Source organism: Lactuca sativa, chromosome 1 (assembly GCF_002870075.4).
Source record: "Lactuca sativa cultivar Salinas chromosome 1, Lsat_Salinas_v11, whole genome shotgun sequence".
Lineage (NCBI taxonomy): Eukaryota > Viridiplantae > Streptophyta > Magnoliopsida > Asterales > Asteraceae > Lactuca > Lactuca sativa.
The window spans coordinates 120459666-120470814 of NC_056623.2; positions in this window are offsets into that span (position 1 = coordinate 120459666).

Sequence of the window (11149 nt, forward strand, 5' to 3'; positions counted from 1 at the left end):
GCAAGGAACAACATACCTTTCGAAGATGGATCTGAGATCCGAGTATCGCCAGTTACGAGTGTCAGAGGAGGATGTCCCGAGGATAGCCTTCGGAACTCGATACGGACGCAACGAGTCCGTAGTGATACCACTCGAATAAGACAAATGCGCCCGTAGTGTTCATGAACTTAATGAATAGGGTATGCCGTCCTTACTTGGATCAGTTCGTCATTGTCCTTACAAATGACATACTTATCTACTCTCGTAGTAAGGAAAGAGCATAGAAAGCATCTACGACAGTCCATGGAAACTTTACGATCAGAGAAACTCTACGCGAAGTTCTCTAAATGTGTGTTTTGGATTCGAAGAGTCGAATTCCTAAGGCACACTGTTAGAAAAGTGGGAATTCATGTGGACCCTTCCAAAATCAAAACCATTGAGAGCTGGTCAGCACCAAAGACGCCTACAGGAATTCGTCAATTTCTAGGTCTCGCTAACTACTGCCATAGGTTCATTCAGAACTTCTCTCGAATTACAAAACCTCTTACGACATTGACCCCAAAGGGAGTGGCCCTTGACTAGGAAGATGTGACAACCCGAAAATTTCTAGCTTGTATTCTTCATTTCTTATCAATAATAGACTCGTTTTGCTATCATGTAGTACCATTTAGGGTCTATTGGAGCGTTCTAGACGTGTTATAATCAAGGTTGGAGTGTGGAAATAGGTTAACTCAAAGTGTAGAAATCAAAAAGAGGCCAAACACTCCAACACATGGAGTGTGCTGCCACACACATGTGTTTGCGGCCTCACACCCTTCGCAACCGCACACTCCACCTATATATTCCACACTTACTCATTTTTGAACACTTCTTTCACTTCTTCAAGCATAGAACTCGAAAATCCTCTCAAGTATCATCCATTCTCCTTGAAGATCTTCATAAAAGGTACCAAGAACACCAAGAACACCATCTGGCCGCACACATGGCAGCACACTCCATCTGGCAGCACACAGGGCCGCACACATGTGCTGGCAGCACACTAGGCTACACACCTGGCCGCACACACACATATAGTGTGTATTTTGGCCATACACCCTCTTGTATAGCGTTATAAACCTTCATACAATCATCTATGATTGTAACACTTCATTCTAAGTGTTTACTAGTCCCTAAGGTGGTCCCAAAATCATTATTCAGTCGTTCATAACACTAATTATATTCATATATATGCCAATATATACTAAATACGATTCGCGTGTGTACTCAAGCCACCACTGGATACTTAGCAACTGATCCAACGTTTTCATCAGAACCACTCACTACAGCTGAGTTCATACCCCTTAATCAATGTTTTAAACTATTTTTAAATGTTTTATGGGGGAGGATACAAGTAGAATTATGCTAATTATTATATCAATCACATGTGATTAATAAGCAGCATTCAAATGATTGGCTACTCATTAGCCGTTTTACTAAACAGTTTCCTTCAAATGTCTTTCATAAACACTTTATGTGTTTAACACTCCTTTTTTCTCCGTAGATTTTACTCTGTATATTACTTTTCAAACTTATTTACAATTGTGATTCTAACAAAATTTTCCTTATACTAAAGTTGGTTTTATCAAACCCATGCCTTGAAAACGTTTTATAAATTGACATCAAGTCGATCTTTTCTTAGATAATAATTATGTTCAAAGGTTTTACAAAGCTTATTTTATGCTTTTATATTATAAATTGCATGCCTCTATATGTATAGTTATATAAGAAATGTTTAAAAGACTTAGGACGGCTATCCACCCTATTTCCTTTCCGCGCTTGAGATGTGGTCTGGTGGGATATCGGGTACTCATCCGAAGGTCGTTTAAATATTACTTATGTAACATATATACATATATAGTCATAAAGGTCCTTCCAGTTCATCCCATGCCCTTAGGTAGCAAGGGTATACATCCATGTCCATACGTACCAGATAGATTACTAGTAAACTACCATATGGGTAGTTTAGGAAGATACTAGAACTATTACTAGAACATAATATCATACCATGAGTCAGTTCATTCATGAGTCGATACTTACTACTATGTGAACATATACAACTATACTAGAGAAGAACATATACAACTATACTAGAGAGAGGACATATATAACTATACTAGAGAGAGAACATATACAACTATACTAGAAAGAGAACATATACAACGATACTAGAACGAGTACATTACTATACTTGCTAGGTAGAGAGCACGTACAATACTAGCTAGAACATTACAGCACATTACCATACTACTACATAGATATGGTCACATGATCATATTTACATGAGTACATTTATAAGAATTACTAGTACATTTTATATGTATAGATTCTGTTATATGACCCTCATTCTTATCTTTACCTTGTGATTCAATCACATAATCGACGAGATAGAATGGATTTAATATCCTAGTACCCAAGGATACATTGCGGGACTGACCATTCCTAAAATATCTGCTAGCTACGTAGGTAAGAGCACATCCACGGATGTCAACGGTTGATACCATTACAGGTATGCTTTTGGGGACTGACTATTCCTATACCCAGCTGTTAGCAACAGAGGTAAATGCACATATACAGATGTCTTCGGTTAACATTGTTAGTTGCCCTTGTTCCAAAAGGTAATACTTATACAACTTGGTCTTGGTAGAAGACTACATTCAGAACAGTTAAGTCTTTGTAGAAGACTACATACAGATCAGTTAGGTCTTGGTAGAAGACTACATTGAGATCAGTTAAGTCTTGGTAGAAGACTCCTTTTGTTACTAATAGGAATCATAAGGATTTCTATGGCTTTTCAAACGTTTATAGTTGTTTTACAAACATTTTCATACCTACAGTTCATTTACATTTTCAATACTTACAATTCGTTTACATACAAATACTTACATTTCAAATACATACAAGTATTTTCATACAAATTAAGGCACTAAAATACTTATGATCTCACCAACTTTAAAGCTGATACTCTCTTTCAAAATTACTTGTATCCTCAGGTCATCATAGACAGGTACCAATGCAAGGATTAAGGAAGATGGAGCTCATTCAAGACTCATCTTTCATTTTGATTTATTCTTTAGTGTCTATTATACATATCAGAATACACTTGTATTAACGTTATATTATTAATGCAATGGATGATGTTGTTGCTTGTTTACTACTTTTCATTGTTGTGATACTGTACATGACGTCCTCCGCCCCAGAACGTTTCCGCCGTTCAATGGTTTTGGGGTGTGACAGAAGAGAAGCAAGAGAAAGAAACCTTTGGAATTCATAGTGTGAGACCATATTCTTTTGAAAGTCTTTCCCTACAAAGGCTTGATATGCTTCAGAAAGCGCGGAAAGCTAAATCCAAGGTACGTAGAGCCTTTTGGGGTTCTTGCTAGAATCGGCCCTATAACTTGCAGACTCAACCTACCCTGCGAACTTAACAACGTACATTCTACTTCCACATATCGAACTTGGAAAAAGTGTCTGTCCGACGAGACTCCTGTAATCCCACTCGACGAGATCGAGATCAACAAGAGGATAGCGTTTCATATCAGGACATCCTTAGACCTCTAAGGACATAAAGTTGCTCACTTTATCTAGACGTAGCCTTGCTACATAACCTAAACATTGTGTAGACCTTATTTTTGACTGTTTTTGGCCTCTTTAGGCCTTGCATGTATGTAAACTTGGCAACTTTACATGGAAACTACGACCTAAGGACTGAAGGGACTCAATGAGTTGCTTAGCCAACTCAATGAGTCGGGCGAGATTCAGCCATTTTCGGGATCCTGAGTGATCGCAATGAGCTGATTAGGGATTTTGAACTAGAGATTTCGGCTTGGAGTTTTTGTCCATTGGACACTGAAGAACCCGACTAGTTACTCGGGTAACTCGGCTAGTTGACTTGGGATTTTAGTTTTTATGGACCATGAAGAAACTCGACGATTTGCTAGATGCACTCGACAAGTTGGATCAACATGGACTGTTAACCTTGACATTGACCAAGGGTTGACCATGTTTGACTGTTACAGAATTTATGGTATTTTGGGATTTGACAAGTTAATCCCATGTCGGTTATTGGCAGTTGCATTGGAGTTTCACTCTGGGACTTAATTGATCGTAGCAGTTCAACATTCTTGAGAGGTGAGTCTCCTCACCGTACCAAAGGGTCGAACGCACCAAGGCCAGCCCATTATGTGATATGTACTACACTCGTTCTTGAAGTGATAAGTGGTATGATAATTAGTTATGCTAGTTATATATGTGATACTTGCGGGGAAGACCATGCAGGAGCCTATCATACATGGATTTAAGACCATGTGGGGGAGCCCATGGCTTTTCATGTAAAGACCATGGGGGGAGCCCATGGCACCTGTATGAAAGATCATGTGGGGGAGACCATCGCTTTCAAGCTAAAGACCATGGGGGAGCCCATGACACTTAGGTGTAAGACCTTGTGAGGGAGCCCATGGCATCCTGGAGTAAGACCTTGGGAGGAGCCCATGACATCCTTATATGTTTGTATGAAAATGCTATATGGTTTATGTAGCTTCTATAGCTAAAATGGAGTATGTGATTATGTGGATTTTGTGGGGTATGCTCTGGGAAACTCATTAAGCATTAGCTTACAGTTTGTTGATTTGTTTAAGGTACTTCTATGCTGTAGGGCAAGGGGAAGGCTTGATGGCATAGGATGCACTCTCTGACATTTGATTTGATGGGACATTCTGATAATTGAAGTAAAAATTCTTGATGTTATAAATCTAAAAAATATTGTTCATGAGATTTGTGGTTTAATGTAAATGTTTTGACTATCTAAAAATGAAAATTTTCTTCTGAAAATTGGGTCGTTACATATTCAACCATTGTAGCATGTCAAACTCCTTGCTCAGGGTTGGTTATGCACTGGCCCGACCATATATAATATATGTGTACATTCCATATTTAATTGTGGTATGACTTCTGTACGGTACTAACCTTAGTTGATGGAATTAACCTAACGGGTTGATTTGGTAGTTTTAGTTGGAGGTATGTTAGAATTTTATTAAGTGTTCTCATCTCAGGTTAGAGTATATATATATATATATATATATATATATATATACTCCCTCCGTCCCAAATTATTTTCCACATTTGACATTTTAAGTCTCTTTTGTTCAACTTTAAACTTAAATAATTTACTTTTTGCTATAGAATATTTTATATAAGATATATGAATATATTTTTTTTAAATATATTTTCATTGTTATAAGTTTCATCGAAAAATATATAACACAGTTAAAGTTCTTTATGGTCAAAGTTGACATGGAAAAACTTTAAAAGTCACAAGTGGACAATAATTTTTGGACGAAGGGAGTATTATTGTTGGTGAGGTTTGTAGTATTATAAAATTTTGTTTTGTACTCTAAGAAGACCAATTACAGATGACGGTGTGACAACCTGAAATTCCGTCATTGTAACCCTTTTTTCCGTTAATAAAACCCGTTTGTATTTCAAATTTTCCGTTAACATTTTGAATTATGTTAATTGAATTAAGACTTTTATTATGACTTCATGAGTGTCCAAACGCATTAGAAACACATGAAACACCCTCGATATCCCTTTGAAAAGTTTTTAGTTTACGACCACGTCGGGTTACGAACATTAAATCTGGTATGACAATAAGCTCCGTTTAACTTCAGTATCGGGTAGATTTCCACCGGGCTGCAAACTCAAACCCTATATAAGGGTGAGTGGACCTCCATTTGAAGATTTTCCACCCTCTTAACACTCTCTCTCTGTACTCTCTCTATAACTCAAATTTTGATCCAAAAACACCTCTTTCAAGCTCCAAACTTGTAAGTGATCTATCCTAGCTTGTTGTTTAGCTTATTTTGCATGAAAATTCGTGTTTAGTTCATACAAAACTCTCAAAAACATGTGTTTACGGCGAAGGAACACTCCAAAACCGTAAACACCCATAAGTGGGGTTTTGAAGCCCCAAAACCCTTCCAAATCACTTCTAGTGCTTAGTTATGACTTAGGGACTTGCATGTATGAGCTTAGAACACCAAAATCTTGCCATTTGGGGTGTAAACATGAGCTTACGACCCAAGAACATTCTTGGACCATAAACATTCATTCATAGACCGTAAACACCTTTTAAGGTGTTAAATTGCCCTTAAACACCACCTATGGCTTGGATTAATGTCTAGATCCAACCACCATACAAGTGGGGACCTTAAACATCAAAGAAACCATGACCTTAAGGAGATTACAGCCGTAAACCACCCAAGGATTGGTCCCTTGGCCGTAAACTCCCTTAGGGAGCTCAAATGGTGCCCTAACTTCCCTCCATGGCTTGTATAATGGACTAGAAACATGTATGCTTAACCTAGAACCATCTAAACATGAAGTGAGGGGACAAGTAAGATTTTACGGCTATAAAATCTATGTTTACAGCCGTGAGCTCCCTTAAATGGTTCATTTGAAGCCATAGATACTTCCTATGCCCTAGAATTGAACCTAGCTTAATTCCCCATGTGTTATAAGACCTTTGAGCAACCAAAAACACACCACCGATGAGTTTACGGCCGTAAACTCATGGGGATATGGTCTATGGGCCGAAATCTCCCCTAAGAGTTTACTCTTGAAGAGCAAACTCCATAACTACGCCCTACACCCCCTTAGATGCAACCCGTAACATTCTTAACACTTGAGATAAAGTGTTTTCGTGCCTGGGAGTGTATTATCCTACTTAATTAGTGGTTCAATGTCTAATTAGATACAATTATGTATCTCCTCATGTTACATAGGATCCTCACGCGTGTTCACGCCCTAAACTGACACTTAGCATCCTACCCGACACATTCTTGTCTAGTGAGTTCATACCCCTACACATTTTTTTGGTGTTTTTCATGTTTTCAGGGGGGAATACAAGCAAAAGTACAAGGAAATCTTGTACTCAAACTTATTATTTCGTATGAAATGTTGCATATTCAGTATGTTTTTAACACTGAAAACCGTATTCACCAACCGTTTAACTTGCAGAGTTAGTTTTCAAACTAATTGTGAAACTCATTATAAAATGTTATATTTTATATTTCAAAAACGATTTCATGCCATTCATAAAATATGATTTTCCGTATTATTACTTGTAAATTCGTTATTCTAAAGATTGGAGACACATCCTCAGTAACACTCCACAGAGACACGCGAGTGGAGGACCGCCCCTGTAACCTGAATCTCCTAGAAGGAAAGCGTGACTTGAGTGTATAGATCTATATGGGGCTGACTACCCCACACCTTGCTGCTAGCTACAGTGGGACCGACAGGTCTACGGGTGACAAAAGTCATAAACTAATAATGGCCTTTTTACTTGCCATATCTAGTTTATCGTATGGTTAAAGAACTCGCAAACTTAGATAATGGAGATTTACTTTTTAGTAATAATGAACCTAGTGAACTAACTCCCTTAGGAATTAGCTTACTACCTACTTATTAGTTTTATATACGTGTTAAAACTAATGTACTTTTCAAGGATAACCAGGCTTTCAGGATACTTCACTTAACGCTACAAGTATTGTAGATAATTGTACACCTCATTCAGGATCGATAACCAACCACCTACTTTTAAGGAAAATAAGGGTTTTTCCTGGGATAACTTAACTTTTCATAAACAGGTTGTTTAACAAATGGATAAATAAACTTCTTTTATAAGAAAATATGGGATTTTCTTGGATATCAACTTTTCATAAAACCAAAGGAAACTTATTCTTTACCAGAAACAAACCGCTTATGAACTTACCAGCATTATGCTTATATTTTTAAAACTGCTTGTATTCTCAGGTCAACGTTAGACAGGTATCCCGCATTGTTTTGGAGAAGACGGAGCGTATAGAAGTCTCGTCTTTACTTTTGTTATATTGATGTATAAATACAACATGTATTACTTTGCTTCAAACAACTGTAAATATTTCTATGTAATGTAATTGTTGTGTTTACTATGCTTGTTATGTACATTGGTTGTGATACTTTACATGACGTCCTCCGCCCCGGAATACTTCCGTCATCGGTTTCGGGGTGTGACAGTTTGGTATCAGTTCCCTTGTTTATAGTGAACTAAGTGTACCGAACCTTACATGGTATATAACTATAAACACTAAGGGCCCGAAGCGCTCTAAACTAAAAGTATACTTTAAAAATATAAGTATTTTTACTCCAAGTATACAAGAATACCTAAACGCCAGAAACCGTAACCACGAGCAGAACAAAACATAAGTAATTGGGTGTTTTACACTGCGGTTAAACCTGGGCAGTTATGTAGTCGTGTCTAGGGTCAATATAGCCTGATCAACTATATTCATTCGAGACACGGCCAACATGTGCTTGGGAGTGACTGTAGTGTGCAACAGGCCTAAAACTTACCAAATATCCAAACAATGAGTCATCGTCGCAATGAAACATAAAATACTATGGGAGTATTTTCTAGAGTCAACTTCGATATAGAAATCCTCATTCAAGTATTGCTACTCATTTCCTTTAGCGTTAAATTCCCTTGTTTCGGTAGCTCTCCTATATATTATCGCTCCATTCGAGGCCCTTTATGGCCGAAAGTGCAGATCCCCTCTGTGATGGGCTGAGGTGGGTGATACCGAGTTAGCTAAAGGACGAGTTCCTGAAAGCACTCTCACAGGTCCGGAAATCATATGGGAAACGACAGAGAAGATCGTTCAGATCCGTGAATGATTGAAAGTCTCCAGAGACCGACAGAAAAGCTACGCTGATAAACGTAGGAAACCGTTGGAATTCCAGGTGGGTGACCGTGTTCTATTGAAGGTATCACCCTGGAAGGGCTTGATATGCTTCGAAAAGTGTGGAAATCTAAATCCAAGGTACATCAGGCCTTTTGAAATTCTCATAAGAATCGGCCCTGTAGCTTACAAACTTAACTTGCTGCGTGAACTCAGTAACGTACATTCTACCTTCCACGTATCGAACATGAAAAAGTGTCTGTCTGACAAGACTCTTGTTATTCCACTCGACGAGATCGAGATCAACGAGAGCCTCAACTTCATGGAGGAACCAGTAGAGATCATGGACCGAGAGGTCAAGCAAACGAAACAAAGCCGTATCCCGATAGTGAAGGTTCGTTGGAACGCAAAGCAGGGACCTGAATTCACTTGGAAGCAAGAGGATCGGATGAAACTGAAATATCCTCGTCGTTTTACATAGTTATTTGTAACTACTTATTTGCTTAAATTCTAATTTCGGGACGAAATTCCTTCTAAGGAAGGGATGATGTGACAACCTGAAATTTCTATTCTGTACAAACCATATCATGTCAATAGTAGTCAGAACAGTTGTAGTAAATTTTTAGACTTTTAGTATAAGTTTGAGTATTTCAGGATTTTACACTTAAAAGAGATACCAGGAGAGAGGATGCACTATGGTTTTGTGCAAACTCAGATATTTCAAAAACTCTATGATATTAGAATCCATTGCCTGAATAAAATATTTTCTGCCAAAAATCCTAGGAGTATATATATGATTCTAAGCCAAAATAATTCATTTGTTACATTTACAACTAGAGAAAAGCCAATTTCTCTCTCTCGGATCTTCGGGTTTTCATCCCAAATCGTGAGTACCTCCCCTAGTTGTATTATATGGCTTATTATGTGCTTATTAACCTAGAATTCATAACAAAACAACATGATTTAAGAGTTCAAGGCCCAAGAAGTTCTTGGACCGTGAACCCTTCTTTAAGAGGCAAAATGATGCCGAATCCTTTCCTTATGCAATGAAACTATGCTAGGCTTGTATGTTAATGAATATAGGACTAGAAATTACCTATGAACACCAAGAGTTAGGTGTTCATGGCCCAAGAAGTTCTTCGACCATGAACTCCAAACTCAAGGGCCAAAAGGTGCCTTAATCACTCCTAAAGCCTTGGACAATTGCCTTGAGTTATTCCTAGTTAATTTAGGGACTTTAAACCATCAAAAACCCATCCCAAAGAGTGATTACGGCCGTAATCTCTAATGGTTGTGGCTCTTGGGCCGTGAACATCCAAGAAAGGTACCAAAGTGTGCCTAAGGCCTTTATTAGCCTTAGATAAATGTCTAAAAACCTATCCTAGTTGAGCATGGGACTTGAAGACACAAAAATACCATTTCTGTATGGTTTTACGGTAGTAAACCCAATAGAAAATGGCCTTGGGGCCATGAACTCCTCAAAGGAGTGTATTTATGCCCTAAACCCTTCCAAGGATTTATCCATCAAGTAGGAATGCTTCTAAGGATCATTTAGAACTCCAAAACACCAAATGACATATGGCCTAGGAGCCTACGACCGTAAACTCAAGGGTTTACGACCGTAAACTCCTTGTGTGAGGTTTATTGAAGAGTAAACTCATATATGGGGTCCTTTGGAACCCTAAACTCACTAGCAGGGTCCTACAACAAATTAGATGCTACCCTTAGGGCTAATAACACTTATTATAGGTGTTTAACATGTTCTAGGAGGTCTAAACATTTTCAATTAATTTTTAGAGCTAATTGGGTACATATATGTGTGATTATATGTTAACTAGGATCATAGCGTGTGTTCGAGACTTCACTTGACACCTAGCAATCTACATCTTCATTACATCCGTTCCACTCACTACAGGTGATTTCATACCCCTTAATCAATGATTTAAATGTTTTTAAATGCTTTAGGGGGGGGGATACAAGTTGAATACTTATAGTTATTTCATCAATCACATGTGATTAATAACTACAAAACCAATGATTTTCTTACTCTTCAAACTGTTTATCAAACTGTATTGCTTCAAACCGTTTTACAAACTCTTTTACTTATCAAATACTTGTACTTAAACTCTTTTATACTTATTATCAATTGCATGTCTATGTATGTATAGTAATATAAGCAATGTTTAAAAGGCTTAGGAAGGCCTGCCCGCCTTATTTCCTTTTCGCCGTTGAGATGTGGTCTGGTGGGTTATCGGGTATCCGTCCGAAGGTCATTTAAATATTAGTTATATATCATGTGTACATATATAGTCATAAAGGATCTTCCAGTTCATTTGGTACCCTTGGGAAGCAAGGGTATACTTCCATGTTCATACGTACCAGTTATATCACTAGTAAGTTACCATGGTGGTACC